This window comes from Panicum virgatum, chromosome 1K (genome assembly GCF_016808335.1).
Source record: "Panicum virgatum strain AP13 chromosome 1K, P.virgatum_v5, whole genome shotgun sequence".
NCBI classification, from domain to species: Eukaryota; Viridiplantae; Streptophyta; class Magnoliopsida; order Poales; family Poaceae; genus Panicum; species Panicum virgatum.
Genome location: NC_053136.1, coordinates 20,488,753 through 20,511,293, shown reverse-complemented (window position 1 = coordinate 20,511,293; position 22,541 = coordinate 20,488,753). Strand labels below are relative to the sequence as shown.

The following is a 22,541-nucleotide window of genomic DNA, read 5'->3' as shown; positions in this document are numbered from 1 at the left end:
CACACATATACACAAATGCTTGTTACAAAAATCTCAGAAACACGGATACGTCACTGCAGTCCTGTATCCCGTGTCGGAGACGTATCCGATATGGATACGCCTGGGATACGGCCGGGATACGTATCCGCGGTGTGTCCGCGTATCCCAGGTTATGTGGGCTGGAAACTTAAGAATGGAGACGTCTCGGCCCAGTCGATACGGACTAGCAGCCCAGTCGCGAGTTTGCACCGTTCCTTTCTCTCGTGACCTACTCCCGAGTCCCGACCTCACGCAGCCGCCTCTGCGTCACGCACGCGCAGTCCGCCTCACGCAGCCGCCTCTGCCTCCGACTCCCCCACGCGGCGCCCAGATCCGCCGCCCGCCGGCGAGTAGCCTCCGCCCTTGCCGGCGACGAGGAGGGCGGCGACCAGCCTCCGCCCTTGCCGGCGACGAGGAGCCCCCGTGGCGGCCATGAAGGGCTGCACCCGGCCTCCAGCAACGAGCCCTGGCCGGCTGTCCGCCCGAGGAGTGGAACTGTGGAAGACGCGCATGCTTGATGTCTTGGCGCACGACAACGGCGTTGCGTCCACCGCGGCAGCCGGATGGTTAGGGGCGCGGCAGCAGCAGCACCTCCTCTGCCGACCAGGTAGCTTGCCGGCTCCCTTTCCCAGTTTCCCTCTCCCTTTCCTTTCCAATTTCTATCAATCCCTCTTTCCCCGTAGACAGTAGATGAGTAGATAGTAGATTAATACAATCATGCCTTTGCTTTTCTTTTCCGGTAGATGCCTTCATGGAGGACAACAAGCTCAAGCAGTGGTAGTGCTAGTATAGGATCTGCATCCTCAACACCTACTGATATTAGAGCTCCCCTGTGGGATCATGTCACAATATTGGAAAAGGCAAAATCAGGTGTAGGCAATACTTTATGGAAATGCAATTAGTCAATTACTGTCCAATGAGCAAAGCCACTAGCTATACTAGAGTTGAGGCTCACTTGCTGAAATTGAAAAACAGAGGAATTGCTCACTGATATGCTGCTAATATATTTCACATGCACTATATTAATAGTTGGTTTTTGTGTGCAAATTCTGGACTTGGAGGAGGAGAACTCGAGAATGGACAATTGGACATCACAATTGGAGAATGGAGATGCTTCCGGTCTTTGCTTTGGCTAGTAACTGCTATTGCAAGGTAATTTACTACTTTCACAAATTTAATATGTGCCATTATTTATTTATTTAAAAAAATAGTAAAACGTATCCGCGTATCGGGTTGTTTAGGAAATTGTCGTATCCGCGTATCCGTATCCTTCCGATACCGATATGCGTATCCGTATCCGTGCTGCATAGACAAAAATAGCATCCAACCAAAATCTTGTAATGCACAAAAAAATTGACATAATTTTGTACACGCTAATCTTCATGTTGTTCTTCACTTCTTGGAGCCATCTCTAGCACGAAGTTCAGCACCTTCATGTGACTGAAGTGATTCTTTAACAAGCACCTTGATGTTACTGGCCCGCACAAAAGGAAAGTATTTTACTGAGCAAAATCAAAAGATGTATTACTAAACAAAATACATATTGTAGGGCTACTGATGTAAAGCACCTTGACTAGACACCAAAAAGCAAGAAAAATATCAATGAACAGAAATACATATTACTAAGAAAACTAAATAGGTGTTGTTAACAATGGAGCCAGTGGAATACTAAACATGATTAGATGGAGTACTACTGAACTCGACGGATCGGGAGTGTCGAACATATTAAGATAGATCAACAATACTAAAGATGATGAACTGGATGATACTTAATCATATAAGTTGGACTACCAAAAAGCTAAAATGATTGACTATTGAACTTGAGAGAATGGGGGTAGCAGGGGATTTACTAACAGAGAATTACTGAAATACTAGCAGAAGGGGCATACTGAATGTGTTGTTGGTCAGGATTTAGTTCATTCTTATCGACCATCAAACAGTGGCCAAAAAGAACTTACTAGAGAAAAAGAGAAACATATTACTTGAAAAAAAAGAACTAAACAAGATTACTGAATATAATTACTGAAAATAATGGAATTTGAATTTTGCGTGAAGCGCATATAGGATCCTATGGGGGGGAAAGCGCATAATCCATCAACTACAGGCCCCCCTCTCCAAAACAAAAAACTCCAAACACAAAATCACAGGAGCGCGGTGTGATTGGAACATTTCAGGGGAGTGTGCTCATACATGAGATTCTCACCACAATTTCTCCACACCGCTGCTCCTTCAAAATGTTACTGGATATACACAAAAAGAAAGTATATTACTGAACAAGAATCGTTATTTTTTGCATAGTGATTACTGAACATGTGAATAATCAATTAATGAAATATTTTGATGAATTCTAAATCCAAATCTACTTAGTGAGGATCGTCCATGCTCTGTAATAGAAAAAATACTAGACTAACTGCTAAACCAAACAAATTACTGATACCAAAATACTTACAAAACTACTAGCCTAACTACTCAATTTAGAGCATCAATATTCAGTAAATTATTTTGTTCTTAGCCATCGAGATCGTATCATAGCTCTAGATGGTTTAGTAATTAGCCTAAGTTACTGTATATAAAATTGCATGAGCTTCAGCAGTTTTTTAGTTTCAGTAGTTTTAGTTAAAAAGTTACTGAATTCGTAAAACTAAAAAGGCAGAACAAAATTGAGCTGCTACTATATACCACTGAACTAACTACCGGCTCATCATCAACATTCAGTAATTTGGCTTAAAATTAGTAACAGGAATCAATGCTGCTTAGTGGCGTGCAGCCGCATGGAGAGCATCAAAATGTTCAGTAATGATTGAAAATTACTGATATTATGCTAACAAAACTACTGTAATACTATTGAAATAACATAGGATTGAGCCTAACCTAAACTACAAAAATGAATAGTTGTGCTTGCAATAATAAATTACTAAACTAAAAATTCTTACAGAAATACCGGACTAAAAAAACAAACATGAGTTACTGAACTACTGAAATGAATGAATGATCAAATGAAATGGGGGATAGGAGGTGCGCAGCGTCAATAATCACACCTTAATTTCTTCACGCTGCTTCCGCTTTCATAATCAGGATGAAAATCAACTAAAAAGGAGAAAAAATCAAATGAACTTGAAACACTAGAACATCTGATTTCAATCGATCTAGTACCTTGATCCCAATTAATCGAAAAAGGTGGGGCTGTGCATGATGAAAAAGGATGCTCACCAGAAAATGCTGAACGCACAAACGAGCAGTGAGCAAGAGGGGGGTGGTCGATTTTAGTGGTTGGCTCCGTTCTCCCGCCGTGTCGCTTCCCGGGCGCTCGAGTTGCGCTCCTGCCCGATCATGCAGGCAGCGCTCCCCCTCTGGGGCGCCCAAGCAACGCTCCTGCCCAGTCCTGCTAGCCACGCTCCCGCCGTTGGGGCCGCCGCTGGCGAGCCCGAAGTCTTCCAGGCCAACCGAGCCCTTTGTCGCATCGAGGTGCCGCGAATCCGATCGCTGGGGCACCTGGATCCCGCCGCTGCCGCCGCCGCCGCCAGATCGAGCTGCTTAAAAACAAATGTTATAGCTTGAGAAATATTATATTCTTTGCATTCTTTTTTATATTCTTCGAATATCATGGACCCTAAAGGGTCTGGCAACTTATTAAAGTATCTTTCTACGATTCCTTTAATATATCATTGCTTAGCAGTTGTAGCATTATACAAATAATGCTGAGAGAACTCTTTTATTCCTTTCTAGTTTGTTAAAGTTAGCTTTTCTATTTCTTTTAATCTTTCATTCTGCAAGGTAGTATATCCTAATTCAGGATCTTCTCCTATAACAATGCTTGAAATAATATTTGCAAAATTATATGGATTACTGCCGGCTCTTTTTAACTCTTCATAGTAATTAGGAAAGTCTTCTATCCATTGTTCCCATAAAACCTTAGCTGATTCTCCTAAAAATGTTTCTAAATATGTAAGCATATCTTCTACTCTATTTCCAATATTATGCTGATTTTGTATGTATTTTTGCACTATCAATCCTTTCCATATACTGATTATATTCGGCCAATCTATAGGGTCATGTGCTGCTTAGTTTAATATAGCACCATCACTTCTATAATTTTGAAATTGAACTGTCTTTTCAAATTATCTTCCTTTTGAACCCATATATTTATATTGTCCAGGTATATAGCTATATGCAGGTTCTTCCTTTTTTGGTGGCCAAGTTCCTGACATTCTAGAAGGTCTTTCTTTTTCTTCTTCAGTTTTTATTTCTGGACCTCGTCTTCTTTTAGATGAACTAGAGTCAAGGTCCATTGCTTCTATAGCATTATCTTTGTCTTGTAAAGACACATGTATTTCTAAATCTTTGCTATATGACTTATTTATATCTTCATCCTTTTCCTCATAACTTTCTAATAAATACTTATTATTAATTTCCCACTGTTCCTCTTCACTAATAATATATTCTTCTGTATTCTCTATCTTTACTTCATTTTCCTTTTGCAACTTTAATTCTTTATTATCTAAATTATCTTGTAGTTTCAGCTCATTTTTATTTTGTTTTATTGGTGTATAAGCCTTTCTACTATTTAATTCTCTTTCCTTTTTAATTTTGTTAAGCCTATAAATTTCTCGTCTAAAGTAAATTTCCTTTTCTCTTATAGCAGACCATTCACATAGCATTGAAGTATTATATTCATCAGGAATCTTAATTAGCTTTTGCTCATAATATTTTATTTCATTATCAATGTCTAATTTTTCCATAAATTCACATAAACCATGTCTTCTATTTTCTTCTACATTTGATTCAGAACTAGATGCTTCTAAAAAATCTAGACTTTTTTCTTTATAATCTACAAACCTAATACAAGTTTACCCCTTTCTATTTTCATAGCTTATGTAATCTTCAGGCTGTTTTAAAATCTTTGGTTCTATTAAAGCAGCAATATTCCATTCTTCTCCTGCTCTTTCTTCAGAGCTGACTTTAAGAGAACTCCTAAAATTTATTCCTTTGGATTGCATACTTTCTATTACATTATTCACATTTACTTTATATCGAGTTCCACTTCTATTGGTTAATCTTCCAATGAATTCTATGCTTACCAATAAATTGGTACCTTTAAAGTCTTCATAACCTTTGGTCTGAAAAGCAAATACCATTTTGTCTATAAATTCTTTTATTGACATTATTAAATCTAGAGCTATATATGTTATTAGCATATTTTCATTCATGTCTCCTTCTAAGAATCCTAATGATGCTTTGTGTACCGATTCCCAACTTTTATCTAATAGAGTGATTAAAACTTTTGTTCCTAATTTCTTCCTTGTTATTCCTTTAATTCCTATAATATACATTCCTTGATGTATGTATTTATATCCAGTATATTTCAATCTTTTCTCAATTTGCTTACTAACAATTCTTAACTGAACATGTTCTGTTAAAACACTTAATTCAACTTCTCTAGATATTCTGTATAATCCACTTTTATACTTAAACCAACCCATTTGATATAATTGTTGAGGTCTTATTTTCCTTAAAGTATCCTTCTGGTATCTTTCAAGGTCACTTTCTACATCTATCATTTCTTCTAAGGTTTCAATTTCATCACATCCTCCTTTTAATTTATCCATTAGGCTTAAAGGCCTAGTATCTTTTTGCACTACCTGGAGACACTGGTCTCTTCTAGTGAGGCTGTCAGATACTTCCATTTATCCGAATTTAATGATCTAGTAACCTCTAATATTCCAGATGATGACAACACAATTTCTTTACTATGCTCAGCAATATTAGTACTTTCTAGTTTATTGAATAGATAAGATATATCCCTTTTAATATAATCACTATTTTGACTAATCTTTCCCAGAAATATTTTGCTTTCTTCCAATGCTTGCAAAGCTAATTCTAATTTTTTATTTGCTACTAAATATTGCTCTTCTAGATGCTTATGTTCTTTCTGTAATCTTTCAAATTTTAATTCTAAATTGTCTTGTCTTTTACCCCAAGTTATGTAAAAGTTATGAATTAAATCAACTATTATATTTATCTGACCGTGAGAGGTATGCCAAGTATGCTCTTCAGAACTATTTATTCTGCACCTAATATTTATATTTTCTTTAGTACTAACAGTCTTTCCGGTATTGACCTCTAAATTCGAATAATGTAGCTTTTCAATTTTGACAGAGTATTGTAATTCCCTTAAATTCAAATTTTAATAACCTCGGCTCTGATACAAGTACTGACAAAAGTAAGGGGACTCGAAATTCAAATTCAAAATCAGGAGTTACTATTCAAATTCATCAGTTACTATTCAAATTCGTGGCACTATTCAAACTATCAGGTACTATTCAAACTCGGAATATGAATAGCGCACGAGCACTCACTAGAGAGTGGCTCAGGCACCCAAACTTCCTACTATTCAAGGCACTAACTATTGGATGAAAGCGACTTGCATGGGTAGTGGATATGAGTGCATGATTGTTATGCGGGTAATTAGCAGAGTAATACTTCACAGCTAATATTCAGGCACCGACTATTGGACGATAGCGACCTCTTGTGGATGGTGGACGAGTGCATGATTATTTGCGCGTGATTAGTGATTATGCAGAGTATGGGTAATGCGTGCTTCTCAGGATCTTAGCAGGTTGGCGAAACAAAAAATTCAGCTGGTGGAGTGTCTTATGCTTGTATAAATCCTACTCAGTACTCACCGCATGCATCGCTAGCTTGCTTCAGAACCAGGCCTACCCGGTCTTCTCCTGAACTAACCCCGGCCACGCGCACACAGGACTCAGGCTCTACCGTCTCCCCAGGCAGTTCCACCCGAAGGGAACACTTCTCTGCGGACACAGGCTCTCTCAGACACCTCTCCATGGGCTAAATGAGAGCAACTCAACGCAGAGGTTTCTCCTCTAGGGTCCCTAGCGTAAAGACAGCACCCCGTATGCACGAGCTCAAAGGAAAGCAGGGAAATTCACAGGAAAACTTAATCCATTTCCACAGAGCAAACTTACATACGGCTTTCCCTTTCGGGAAACCCCAAGCACTTACACAACCTTGGATTACCTTACAGGCGAAGGGCGATTACAATAGCTCCCTTATTTCTATATTACAATGGGAGTGAGATGGCTACTGATTAGGTGGAGTGGTGGTGGATGCGCTTTGAGTATTAGGCTCGGTGTCTTCTCTCCTCTTCTTCGTCCGGCCCCTCTCAAATGCGTGCGTCTGGCTTCTCCTTTTATAGACGGGAGGAGCCTTCAGGCTTAAGGAAGTGCTGGACACCCGGCGTCTACAATTATCCTCCTTTACTGTTGCCTGGACAGCTGGACGGTGGTGCTGCCTTCAATAATTGTCCTGGCTGCAGTAGAACTCACTGTTGAAATTACTATTTATTCCTTTTGCCCTGTCCACTTCCTTCACGTGATATTCTCTAGATATATTCGAGAATATATTCGGTGTGTATAGTCTTCCACGCCCGTATGATTGATGTCGCAGACATCAAGCAAACACTCTGGCATGTTTATCCCACGGCGGATTTGTTGATAACTCCTTATCAACACTGGTAGGTATTTAAATATTAACACATATTTAATTTTCATAATATATAATTCTTAATACTCTTGTTGCTGCCCATGACCACGAATATCCAGCATATCATCATCATATATTGGCATATTCATTTTTGATTCATAATCCTTCTTTATATTTTCTTCATAGTCCTTCTTTATGGCATCAAAATTTTCCTTTATTTAATGCTTCACTTCTTGCCATATTTCTTCTTTTATATTTTTCTTTAATTGAAGAATTATTGAATCTAGCCTTTCTTTGATCTTCTTTTCAACATATTCTTCATTTGATGCTTCTTTTTTTACAACATCCTTATATGTGGGTATTCATGAAGATCCATCTTCTCTTATATTTATTCGAGGCAAGTTTGTCTTTACCTCATTTGCCTTTCTGTATTTTTGAATATATTCTTTTGCTGCAGGCTCTAGGAAATAATTTATTCCTAAAATATTTCTTGCATATGATAGGGCTTGATCAATATCTAGGTATTTTTTCCATGATATTCCTTCATCTTTTTCTCTTTCTATTTGCTGAGCTATAACTTCTTCAAATGTTACATATATCACTGGTGTCTTTCCCCTATATAAGACATATATGAGTTTCTTTTCTATATTGCTCGATAGATCTTTTGGCTGTATCTTCCCATTGATCATATGAAAATATTCAGCTAAACTATTTAATATTGCAAGCATATAACCTCTATCATCTCTCTTATTATTATATTGGAACAAAAAATTATCTAAAACACATTCTTGTATTTCATCTAAGACAATATGATCTTTAGGCTTAAATTTATAAGTATTTGGTGGAAAGATTCTCAATCTATTTTCAGTTCCAAAGCTGAAACTTTCACCACCAGTAGGACTCATTCCTCTCTTCATTCCTGCAAAATAGATGATCGTGAAAATATATCAGGCAAGTTATTATCTTTACCTTTTATATGCTCGAATATTACTTTATAACCATTTCATGTAATGAAATCTTCAAATAAAACCCATCTCCTAGTTGAACTTTTCTTACTATTGACTTTATTATAATATTTACATATAGCTTCACAGTCTGTCCTTACTGTGAACTCTTTGAATCCTAAATATAATCTAAAAGCATTTATTGCATTTATTACAGCTAATATTTCTCTATCAGTGTTATTTATAGCCTTTAACTTATATTTCCCTGAAGCGTACCTACATATTTTTTCTTCTGTTTTTGGAGAGTACTTGTTAGGCTTTTGTTTTAATATAGCTCCCCATCCTATTTCAGATGCATCTGTCTCTATAATAAAATAATAATCATCTAAAGGTAATTCTAAAGGTTTTAGTTCTTTGACCTTTTCTTTTATAATTCTTACTAACCTTATATCTTCAGAATTAAAATGATTCTGCCCATTTTTTCATAACTTTGCATACAATGGTCCAGCCAACTTGGCTAAGTTTTCAATATAATTTCTAGCATAATTTACTATTCCTAAAAACTGTTGCAATGTCTTCTTGTCATTCATAACATTAGAAAACTGTAAAATTTTCTTTGCAATATGATCTTGTAAATAAATTTTTCCTTCTCCAATTTCATGACCTAAAAAATTTATCTTTTCTTTGCATATTTCCATTTTATTTTTAGAAAGTGTTAATCCATGCTGCTCTACCTTTCTAAAAAATGTTTCTAAATGAGCTATATTTTCTTTATAGGATTTTGAAAAGATTAACAAATCATCAATGTAGACCAGTATAAATTCTTGGTTTTCATTAAAGATATTCTGCATCTTTCTTTGAAATAAAGTAGGTGCATTCTTTAATCCTAAAGGCATAACAAGCCACTCAAAATGGCCTTGAGGACACGTAAAAGCTGTCCACTCTATTGATTCTTCTGTCATCTTTACTTGCCAAAACCCAGCTTTTAAATCAAACTTTGAGAAATATTTACTTCCTTGTATTCTATTGATCCATTCTTGCTTATTAGGGATGTTATAACCATCATCTATAGTGTTATCATTCAATCTTTTATAATTAATAACCATTCTTGATTTTCCTCTAACTATTTCTCTAGCTATTTCTGCATGATTTCTTACTATAAATGCAGCTGACCTATGAGGACTTCTGCTTTCTCTTATGGCTCCTAATTTTAAAAGCTCTTCAATATGCATCTTGAATTCTTCTATATCCTTAGGTGTAGCTTCGATAGGACTTGTCTTAATTATATACTTAGGATTTATTATATTAATTTTACACACAATACCATTCTTATCCCAATATTTCATTGGTATTTCTCCAATTATTTGAATATCTTCTAATCTTTGCACAATTTTATCTATATCTCTTTTAGATTTTATATCTCTATACCAATTGGGTGCAAAGGATTGTAAACTAATACATTCTATACATGAGTTTGCCATATGAAACTCTTCTATATTTTCACCTAACTCCTCGTCTATATGATTATCAAGGTCATTATCATCAGCTCCTTGGAGTTCTAAATTGGACTTTCCGGTATTGGAACTTATAGTTTTACGCATTTCTGTTATGTATGGGACATTATCTTGATAAAGAATAAATGTAATTCCTTGCTCATGTATGATCGTTGTTTGCAACGAGAATTGTAAAAACCTTAGTCCTAAGATCATATCATCATGTATCATAGATATGTCTCTTATTGTAATCTCGTCTATAATATATTTAGTATTATTTATTTGTACCTCAATATTGTAGGCTAACTGGTTATGAAGCTTCTTTATTCCAAACATATCAGTGGATATATCTGTCTTTTCTTGATCTATTATATGAACTATTTATGGGCACCTCGCAAAATATTTATCATGCATAATATTTTTAGTACAGCCAGTATCAACTAATGCTAATATTTTGTAAGTGATAGTAGGTGTTAATTTTACTTTCACAGGTATTCTTATTCCTACAATTTCTTTAAATGGCAATTTGACTATATATTTGCTACCAAAGTTTATTATAGCATCCTTTAACTGTATAGTACTATTATCTTTATTGTTTGACTGTATTGCACTATTATCCTTGTTGCTTATTATCGTCTGATCCTTTAACTCAATATTCTTACTAGCCTTTTCTTCAGCCTTTTGTACCTCACTAAGTTCTAACTTACTTTTTAGTTCTTCTAGTTCCACTTCTAAACTATTTATTCTATTTTCTAAATTTCTAACTCTTCTGGTTAATAATTTATCTTCTTCTTCTAATTCTACTTCCTGTCTCCATCTTTGATTTCCAAACTTTAAACATGAAGCACATGCTTGCTTTAAGCACATACTACAAGTAAATCTATTTTCTTGACTAGGATAATAAATACAGAAAGCACATTTAATATTATAGTCACATCTTCCTTGTATCCAATCATGATCGTAATTTCTTTGATCCATTAATTCAGTTTTAACCTCCTCTAAAATATTAATTCTTTCACTATTTATTTCTAATGCATCCATAGCATTATCCAAATTATATAAACTTTCATCATCTAGAGAGTCTATAAAGTCTCTGTATTGTTGGGCATTATTTTCTTCGTCTACATAACTTTCTAAAGGTTCATTCATAGCCTCTAGTTGTTTGTCCTCTTTTAACACATTATTTATCATAATATTACATTTATGAGTGTCTGGATCCCTTTTGGCTTTATGATTCTGCACATCTTTTGGGTTTGACTCATCTTCCCACTTCTTTATCACAACTGACGTTTTATATTTCTTATCATTTAGCTCTCTTTCTTTAGATATCTTTTTTAAATAGGCTATCTTTCTAATGAAATAAATTTATTTTTCTCTAATAGTAGACCATTCACATAACATAGAAGTATTATATTTATTAGGAATTTTACTTAGTTTAAATTCGTACAGCTTAATTTCATTTTCTAAAGCTTCTATTTTAACTCAACCGAGATATTCTACTGATTCTTGTACTCTAAAATATATCACAAATTCCCATAAAATTCAAATTTTAATAATCTCGGCTCTGATACCAGTACTGACAAAAAGAATCGAGATTCCAAATTCAAAATCAAAATCACGAGTTACTATTCAAATTCAGCAGTTACTATTCAAATTCGTGGCACTATTCAAAATATCAGGTACTATTTAAATTCGGAATATGAATAGCGCACGAGCACTCACCAGAGAGTGGCTTAGGCGCCCAAACTTCCTACTATTCAAGGCACTAACTATTGGATGAAAGTGACTTGAGTGGGTAGTGGATATGAGTGCGTGATTGTTATGCGGGTAATTAGCAGAGTAATACTTCACAACTAATATTCAGGCACCGACTATTGGACGATAGCGACCTCTTGTGGATGGTGGACGAGTGCGTGATTATTTGCGCGTGATTAGTGATTATGCAGAGTATGGGTAATGCGTGCTTCTCAGGATCTTAGCAGGTTGGCGAAACCAAAAATTCAGCCGGTGGAGTGTCTTATGCTTGTGTAAATCCTACTTGGTACTCACCGCATGCATCGCTAGCTTGCTTCAGAACCAGGCCTACCCGGTCTTCTCCCGAACTAACCCCGGCCACGCGCACACCGGACTCAGGCTTTACCGTCTCTCCAGGCAGTTCCACCCGAAGTGAACACTTCTCTGCGGACACAGGCTCTCTCAGACGCCTCTCCATGGGCTAAACGAGAGCAACTCAACGCAGTGGTTTCTCCTTTAGGGTCCCTAGCGTAAAGACATCACCCCGTATGCACGAGCTCAAAGGAATTCGAATATATATATATATATATATATATATATATATATATATATATAAAGATGACTTGATACCCTACGAGACAGCTTTGGATGATCACGGCGCATCCAGCACGTACACTTTGGCATCGGATCAGGGACGCATCCAAAGCAAAAGCATGGAGGAGAATTCTACCTGACTTTGCACGGCACTCGCGCGGAATCTCGGGTGCAACTCAATCTGTTGGTTGTGGATAACTCGCAGCAGGTCAGATCAAATGGCACTCTCTTGATCTCCTAAAATTTCGACATGCAGACCTACAAGAAACAAGCTTTGCCAAAACCAACAGTTATCCTACGAAATTCAGACCCGGTACACTTTGGCGCATTTGCTTTTTCTCTAAGAGCATCTATAGCAGTTTAGCAAATCGAGTTGCCATCTTTGATTTTTGGCAAAAACGTTAAACATACTCCTCCAACAGTTTGGCAAAAGACTTAGCAATTTTTGGCGACTTGGGAAAACCAGCCTCCTGCGCATAAATATACGCGCGCGGCGCGCGGTTGGCATCGTGGTTTCTAGTCAGGTGGGAGGGTGAAAAAAGAAATAAATAACAGAGAAGGGTTCCTGATTTAAGTTTTCAAGAGGTGGAAGGACATAAATATAAATTTGTTTCTCTCTCAGGGTTCCTGATGTAAGTTAGATCTGGATTTGGCAAGTGAATTATGCCAAACTGTTGGAGATAGCTCTTTTTTTACTTGGCATATCTTTTTAGAAGTTGGCAAAACACAAGATATGCCAAGTAAAATATGGCAAACTCTTGGAGATGCTCTAAAAAAGAGAAACAGATCCAGTCGACGGTCATTGGAAGTGTAGCACTTCGCCGTTGAACGATCTCATCAGCTGGTCATGGTTGAGAAGCTAGATATCTTCAAGGAAAAAATCCAGTTTACACCTTCCAACTATCACAAAAGTCCGATTTTCAACCTTCAACTACAAAACAAACAACATAGGTCATCCAACTGTCAAAACCGGTCAAATTTGGCCCCTGGAGTGGTTTTGAAGGTGATTTTCTATTTTGTGAGAATTAAAAATATTTAGTTTTACACTAGAAAATTTACAAGTAATTCATTTTAAGTCAAAAAATTATGAAATGTGTATCAAAAGTTTGCTAAAAATGTAACCTATCTATTGTTACATGACTTGTGAGCTATTCAGATCTATTTTTTTATGTTCATAATATTTGGTTGCTTGCAGTTATGCCTATTATTTTTAATAACTGAGATTCAAATTGAGAAATAATAGATATGTCACATTTTTAGAAAAAATTTGGTACTAATTTCATATTTTTCTGATTTAAAGTGAATTAGTTTTGATTTTTTAGATCTAATTAGATTTATTTATTTTTTTCTAGAAAATGCAAAATCACCTTCAAAACCACCCAAGGCTCAAATTTGCCCGGTTTTGACAGTTGGATGGCCTATGTTGTCCGGTTTTGTATTTGAAGGTTGAAAATTAGACTTTTGCAATAATTCGAGGGTGAAAATTGGACTATGTTGTCCCTATCTTCAATGGGAATGATACTATTTCATTAGCTAGGGTCCACGTGATCTCTCAATAAGTAGACTACTATTTCATTGGTGATGGACTCACATCATATGTATAATCATTTGCCAGACAAGGTGGTCAGCTGTGATTGTAACCCATGGGGCGGCCCTGGTAGCCAGTAAATTTTTTTGCAAGAAAACTGGTCATGGGCTCATGGCAACGCTGCTCGATCATGCTAGGAGCCGAGCCGAGATCAGGATATGACGTCGACGGCACGAGTTTCACCGACTGAAAAAGTGAAAACGCCATGTCACCTGTCTGATTTGCTGGGCTTACACTTCGCGGTCAGGGTCGCCGACTCGCCGTCCGTGTGGGCAATGGGAACACTGCTCCCTTTCACTCACCTTGTGCTCGGCAGGTCAGCTGATGGCAATGGCTAACATGTTTCTCGTTCTCTCCCACTCCACATCACGAAGTCGATAGATAGATCACTTTCTGCTTTACCGTTCCGGCAACACCACCGCCGTCCAGCCCAAAAGAAACTAGGACACAGGCGTAGACGCATGAGGGTCCCCGAAGGCGATTTGGCGCTCTGTTCTGAATGAAGATGGTTTAATGGCTTCGGTTTCACAAACAAGACTGAGTAAGTTCTTCCGGTGCAATCAGTCTGAAGATTCTGAACCCGGAAGGAGCTAGCTGTGGGGCTCCACCTCAACTTGCTGATATTTCTTGCTAGTTAGACATGGAACCAATAATCAAGCCTACCACCACCACCACCAATAATCGTGGTTGGACACTTGAGTCCGGAGATGACGACGCCGCCTGCCTGCGCACCGCGGGGAATTTGTTCTGAGCACAATGTTCAGAGAAACCTGAGGTGACGGCCGCACCATCTCGATCACTAGCCTTTGGAATCGGACACGGAACGGGACTGTGCCAGGCCATCGAGGCATTAAACTTGCAACCGTGAGACGTTTTGGTAAAATCAGAGAATAAGCGCGCAAGAGTTCAGGAGGAAAGCTTCGTCAGCTTGGTACCCTGCTTAGACGACGGAGCATATGAAATCTTTCAAGTGTGAGGGACCGAAGGGGCGACGAGACGGGGGTGAATGGGAGCTGATTAAAAATTCTTGCAAACTGAAACTTCGGTTTAATCCCAAAGTGCACACCCAACCCTAGAATCCTAGGCACAGTGTGGAGTAGCTATAGAGGAGCTATACCAACACAGGAAAGCCCTAGGAACACACGCAAACCAACGTGAAAGCAAACAGCGAAAAGAGGCAGCTGAAAATACGCAAGGTATATAGCACCGGTTGATCCGACGCACAAAGGATTGAGTACGTCGGTCAAACCAATGATACAGAGCCTGCAGCACAAAAGCGAGCACCGGTTGATCCGACATATGTGTTTGAACTGCATCGGTTCAACCGGTGTTAGCACACCGGATGATCCGGCAAAATCAAAACAAATCGCCTGTTCAGTTGTCTAGAGGGATCACATAATTGAAATTCAACGCACCGGTTAAACCGACGACGGAAAATCCAAAACACCGGTGCAGTTGTCCAGAGAGACTGCAAAACTGATCACAACAAGCACCGGATTAACCGACGCTAAGAAAGCTCTATACGCCGGTGCAACGTCAAAGCAGCAGCAGAAAAGTACTCACCGGTTGAACCGATGCTCTAGGGAGAGAAAGCACCGGTGCAACAAGATGGCAAGCAAAAAACCCTAACGCAGGAAAAACCCACTCACCGGTTGAACCGACGCCAATAAGAAAAAGCGTAGGTTTAACCGGTGCTCGGAAGAACTCTGTCTAGAAACGTTTTTCAGCCCGCGTTCTTCCAAGAACTCGATGATCGAGTGGCCAAATCAAGTCCAAATCTCACCAAATTTTGCAGGCATGATCATAAGGAACTTGTGAACACGTCCACGGAAGGAATCGACGAATTACTCCATGGTTTGGGAGAAATCGACGAAATCCTAAGCAAGATTGGGGTTTTCTCAAGAATGCAGAAACTTCAATTCGAAGGAGCTCGTGAATCCGAGGGTTTTAGCACTAGGCTAGAAGGATTAGGAACACCCCAAGGAGTCACGAAAATCATCAAGAACCAACTCCTCATCTCGTACACAAGAATCGACAACGGAAAATCGAATTCATCCAAAACAAAGCACCAAATGTATGAGATTGACACGAATTCAAAACCCCGGAGGGCACAAGGAGGATTGGGCCTCCTTTCCCACACAATCTCATTACAAAAGTCTCGAGAATCCATACCTCTAATCCTAGAGAGGAGAGGGAGGAGAAAGAGAGGGAGACCGAGAGGGAGAGGGCGCCAGGAGGGGGTGCTGCCTGTGTTCTGTTTGTGGCTGGCGCAAGGGAGAGAGGAGAGGGGTATTTAAGCTGCCCACGCAGGGGTCCAAAATACCCTCGACTCAAACTAGACACTAAAACGCCCGTAGGGTCAAAACCGGAAATATGTACACGATCTCATCCGACGGCGGAGTTTCTTTCTTCGACTCGAAGCCTTCTCCGCGATGCCGCCATGTCGATGAAGATCCGGTTCGCGGTTTTGGGGGTCCGCGAAACCCGGGTATGTGGCCGGTTTTGAGAAAACCGCAAAAACTCCACGCGCGGGAAGATTCCCGTCTCCACGTCGTGGTCCTAGATGCTGTTCTCGCCTCGGCCTTCTGACGGCCCTAGACGCCGCCCGACGCCCGTCACCTCCTCGCCCGCAGCGAGTCCCTAGACGCCGTCGACGCCCGTCGACTCCGTCAGTCCCGAGACCGACGCCCGTGCCTCCACGACTTGGCGTCTTCAACCGCCGTCCGCCTCCTTGGTTTTGTGGCGCAAACCAAAAAACCCGCCTTCCGTCGCCGCTTGCGCCCTCGATCCAGGAGTCGACGCCACAGCTGCCGCCCGGCCTGAGCTCCTTCACGGCAACTCTCCGTCGACACTTGACGCCCGTGTACCTGCAACCCAAAGACCAAGCGCACGATCACACCGCACGGTTGACAATTCACTTATCACAAGCAGGATAGAATACTCTCGTTCCTCAAATTGTCCCCGGGACATGTCTGGAGCTGGTTGTGAGTGGCCGACTGTCAATGAAAGTGGACATATGCTGCATAATTGCAAGGCTAGCAATTGTGTAGGACTCCATGTCTTATGGCTTGTCCCATTGATTTTTTTTGCTCAAAAGCAAGGTGCCAATAATATACTATACTGGATTCTTTGGTCCCGGGACCGAGAGGGCGAGAGACATATTTCGTCTGATCTTTGGTGTGCCTTCTATCATTTGCAGAAATAATAATGGGACCTTTTGTTTTCGTTGCGGCAACATCATTAAATTCTTTAGCAGGAACTAGTAGAAGGGACGATGCTCCAGTGGAGTGGTGGCATTCGGCCATTTTCCAAGATTGTGGAGTCATGTCGATGTTGGGATGTTTTCATCCAATCACACCTGACTCCCTGTAGCAGTGTAGCACCTGATTAGTCTAGTTTAGCCGTATCACACGTCTGCCATTAATTGGCCAATATAGACAATATCTGGCTTACAACCGGAATATATATTTTTTGATGACAAGGGAGGGGTATTCCCCTACTAGTTATATATTTAAAAATAGAAAGAAAAAAAAGAAGCTACAACAGGCGTTAACTCTATGGAATAGTTATCATAATGACAATTTCACTTGGAAAAAGATAAAAAACAAGAGGAGTTGGAAAATAGCATGCCACTGAAGTCTGTTCAGCATGGCTATATGGATTGTGGCTTGAAGCGGCAGGAAATGAAAATTAATCTTGCTCCTATGCATGGTCTGAGTTAAACAGAAAGACTACCTGGCAAAAACACACACAGAAAGACCAGATTTTGGATTCGGTTGACCACAGTTTCCAATTTCCGGGAAATTTTGCCGAGAATTCATGAATTCTGATAAGTTCAGTGATGACTTAAAGAAATAAAAAATGAAGCCTACTATTAGACCAGCTATGTACTTTATTGTAAGCATATTATTCTACACTCATAATTTCCACAGTTTTGTTTTTCTTGCATATTCTTAAAGTCAATAGATTTATAACCATAAATCGTGCTATCCATTTATTTAGATAAAAAATTAGGAAATAATATATTTTGTGATGACTCCAAAAACATTTGCGTGAAATATCACAAATTTTGGTGGTGGCTAGAAAAAAAATCCATATCCAAAATTTAAAATTCTAGGGTTGACAACATTTCCATTATGTTCTGAGTTATCGCCATCTGGTCATCCACCACTTTGCCGAATCTTCAAGGAAATCGGTGCCACTATGCTTTTTTCTTTTTCTTTTTTAATTTGAACGAACTGGTAGGAGAGCTATCCGTTATATCAAAGTGACGAAGAAGCCTAGACGGGCCAAAGGTTAGTTAATACAAACAGAACCGAGGAGCGTTCATCTGCAGCCTGTTTCAACCTTTGATCAGCATGTGGAAGATCTCGACTTTGTGACAACATTTTATTTATTTTCCATTGAGACATGAGGTTGGTTAGTTAGCATAACTAGTTTATCAACCCGTGCTCCCACACGTGCTAGTTAGAGATATCTAATAATTATTTCTTACACTCTCTTTAACCAATTAAATATTCTAATCCAGTGCTGTAAAGATACATATTTATCATTATGTAATTATAATAAATGTGATAGATTTATTTACTAACAATTTTTTCTCACTTTGCATCACACATCCATATATGTTTGATATGTATTTAATTGAATATTTTGTTTGAGCTATTTGAACAATATGAAAATTAGTATTCTTATGTCTTATCTTGTACATGAATATATGGTGACACACACATTATGGTTAGTATTTTTATATAAATAATAACATTAATAATATATTAATAATTATAGCAATAGTAATTTAGAATTTTATACTAGTGCGCTTTAAGATTTTATTATAATAATATAATTTTGATTCTGATTTTGGGATTATTTTAACTTTTTATTATGTTATCATTGGATAATATATATAAAAATTTAAGGGGTTATTTGATATTATTTTATAATGGCATAAGTGGATAATTTACACGAAGATTAGGGGGTTACTTTAGATTATTTTTTATAATGTCAGAGGTGGATAATTATGTTTAGGGGTTACTTTAGTTTATTTTTATAATTACATAGGTGGGTAATTTATTAGAAAGATGACAGATCCAATGGCTATTATGGTTATAATTGCCAAATTGATGGCTAGATGTTTCTGATTTTTGTGAGAATTTATAAGATTTCTCTATTTTTTTAGACTATCCACATAGGATTCTAGGTGGCTTCACCTGGAGGCTTCAAAAGGAGCCTCCAATTAGTAATAGTAAGATCTCGGTTGAACCATGTGTGTCAGGTCTTTGAAAGTGATATTATTGTCAATTGAAACATCTGGTCTACAATAATGAACCACAACCTCATTAGAAAGGGTTAGTCACTACAATGCTTAACTACGATATGACCTTTAGTAAATCATGAGCCGATCGATTTGGGTTAGTCATTACAATGCTTAACTACGATATGACCTTTAGTAGATCATGAGCCGATCGATTTCAGTTGTGGAACATGAACACGATACTACATCCTGTCTCGTGCCGTAAACAGGTCGCTGTCGGGTCCAGTCACAGTCTGTCCGTCTGGTGTACAGCAGGAAGTTGGGAACATTGCTGCCATCAGTCACCTCGTCTGCTAGCGCAGCGGTCGCCTGATGAGCGGTGACTCTGGTGCCTGTTTCTTCTACTCCACATCAATAATTTGGTGGCACAACAGTGTCAAGATCAGCATTACAGATTTGGCAGCACCGCAGCACCACAACCGTCCAGCCTATATTTTTCCATTTTCTAAAATCAACTGTCAAAAGAAAACATGCTTATATGCATGCATCCATGAAGGACAGCAAGCGTTCATATGCCAGTCCGTTACAACCTTTGATCAGCATGTGGAATATCTCAGCTTTTGCCAAAACCCTTTTTTATTTTCCATTCGGACATGAGGTTGGTTAGTATAATCTCAGTTGAACACTGTGTCTGGTCATTCACAGTGATACAGATTTTCATACAACACTTGGTCTAAAATAATGAGCCACAACCTCACTAAATAGTGGTTTGCAGATTTTTATACAACATCGACATTCCATCCAGATCACAAACAACAAACATTGAAAATGCAAAGCTCTCCCATTCACAAGAACTTTGCATCCAGAGAATAAGCCGGCTGATTTTAGCTGTTTCAATAGTATTCCGAGGGAGAATAAGCCAGAACAAGCTAGAAATAGAGAAGTAGAAAGTGTGTTCGATCGGTTACATATGGATTTAATCCAGATCAGGAATGGTAGGGACAGTAGAAAACTCATAATAGATATAACAAGACAGCGAGATTTATTCCGGGTTGAAAATTAATTGCAACAAATTAGACTCATAATAGATACAATAAGAGACCGAGAATCGATCCATGAGCCAAGAGGTGTGGAATCAATCTCAATATCTTGTTGTACCTACTATGAGTATATTTTATTGCAATTAGTTTCCAGTCCGAAATAAATCATGGTCTCTCGTTATAGCTATCATGAATCTCTTATTGTCTCTATCCTTTCTGGCCGGAATAAATCCATGTGTAACCGAACAAGGCTTTCGTGCTGTCATCAGGGGCGGAGCCAGGTTGTGAGTTCTGGGGGCGGCCGCACCTAGAAAAATCTATAATCCCTTATCATATTTAAAATTTCACCATATTTTGTCGAATATTATAGACATACTATGAAGTGCCACACCCCACTGTTCTCCTCTAGCTCCGCCCCTAGCTATCATGGCATGACACCTGCATTCGGGACCAGGCAGCCCCTATGTGACATGATTGTATTGCCAGCCAGGTGGCATCCCTGCAGGCCCATTTTTAGGCCCGTGCGGGCCGTGCAACCGCATAGGGCCCCAAATTTGAAGGGCCCCAAAGTAGTTATGTAGAGGTACGGTTTTAATTTAGTTGATTGTTAAACCAATTTATAGCAAAACGTGACCTAAATTGCTACTGTCGTTTGGTATTCATGATCCTACACTAGGCCACTAGACCCTAGTCCATTATTTCACACAGGCCCAGGATTTGCCGGTACGGCCATGCATCCCTGCAACCTTTTCCTGATCCTCTCGTTGGAGAATAGGTGTTGTTCTGATTTTTCTCTGTGTATGCATTTACTGAACACGTTTTTTTGCTGAAAGATACTGAAAAAGCGTATGTAACTTGTCTCGAAGATGCCGTATCATGCGTTGTAGTCACACGGGCCAGTGTGCATCGTTAGTGGCCTCTGGCCGCACACCACATTGATGTCATTTCTGCGGTGACTAACTAACTAGTAGTGGTGAGAGTAACCCATGGATTCAGACATTACATTCATGGAAGTGAGATGGAATAACAATACAATGTCCCTGCCTAGTCTTCGGCATGTCAAATTTGAAAGGAAGTTGGATACGATCATGCTGACAACAACGTGAGATGAATCAATCAGTGCCATCAGTTTCAACTGCGGCACTGTTCCGACCATGATATGACCTCTGGTATCTTAGCAGATCGGAAATCCCAGGTCACGTGTCTACTGGCTGTGCCGATGTTTCACGGTCCATTCCAGTCACTGTCTGATCCGAAATGCAATGGAAGCACTGCACATTGGTCGGCTGACGGCAATGGTGGATGACCATCATCTCTTGTGAAAAGATTGGCTTTACTCTTTGGCAACACCTCAACCGCCCAGGCAAAAGATAACAGGATTGCATTCATGCACGAGGGACGGACAGCAAAGACGAATCGGCATTCTGTTTCACGATCTGATTGGAGAAGCTTCCTGGCATTGCTTTTCCTAAGTAACTGAAGTTCTTTCAGTGCAATCAAATCTAAACCTAGCCTGGAATGGATCAGCGAGGAGCAACTTTCCGATTTTCCTCTCTCCGCCAGTGCTCTGGATTCGCTGGACATGTACAGACAGGAATGGAGTGTTAGATACATACAAGTCGTAATTGTATTTCTAAATTTAGAGTGGAGACCAGTTCAATACCGGGAGCAAGATTTTTTCTTTTTGCAAATGTGTCTGGGCATGTATTTAATTAAAAGGAAAGCAATACGACCATTACAAATCTTAATAGTAAGGACTATTAAGGTGAAAACATAGCACCACCCAAACAAGAACAATGGGGGACACACATGCAAACTCATAAACCTAGATGACCACACAAATGAACCTGCTAAAAGATACTACAACGCCAAGGGTTCAAGGTCTGACAACACAACAAATGTGGCAAAGCATCCACCCGACCCATCGAGACGGTAAAGCATCCGTTCGAAGGGATCACCAACCAACATGACAACGGCGATAAAGCATCCGTCGGAGCCGAACGATGGCAAAGTACCCGCCAGCAAATAGAAAGGCGGCAAAGCATCTGCCAACGATGACCAATGCAACCCGAACGATGCAGATCAAATGAGTGAAGGCAAACACAAAAGTGGAAACTCTCCGAGGAGAGTAGACGAGCACCACTAGCAGAGCTTCCAAGACGACGCCTTCAGGAAGGGAGCATTGGTCAAGGCTTTCACCCAAAAAGCTCACCGAAGAGGAGGAAAGAGAGACAAAGAATGACGCCTTCAACAAAGTATACAACGAGCGCCTCATCATCATTGGACTGCAAGCAGACCAAGGCTTTTGCCTCCACTCTATTCCCTCCTTGAACCCTAAGGCCGAAGAATACTACAGCGTAGAAGAGCTCATCG

The 22,541-nt window shown here is 39.3% G+C and overlaps 1 long non-coding RNA gene across 1 annotated transcript; it reads left to right on the top strand.

Moving 5' to 3' along the window:
• Positions 1-289: 289 nt before the first annotated feature.
• Positions 290-4,386, top strand: LOC120699154. Its single transcript, XR_005685252.1, has 2 exons — positions 290-1,170; positions 4,175-4,386. It is a non-coding gene; the product is annotated as an uncharacterized LOC120699154 (long non-coding RNA).
• Positions 4,387-22,541: the final 18,155 nt, after the last annotated feature.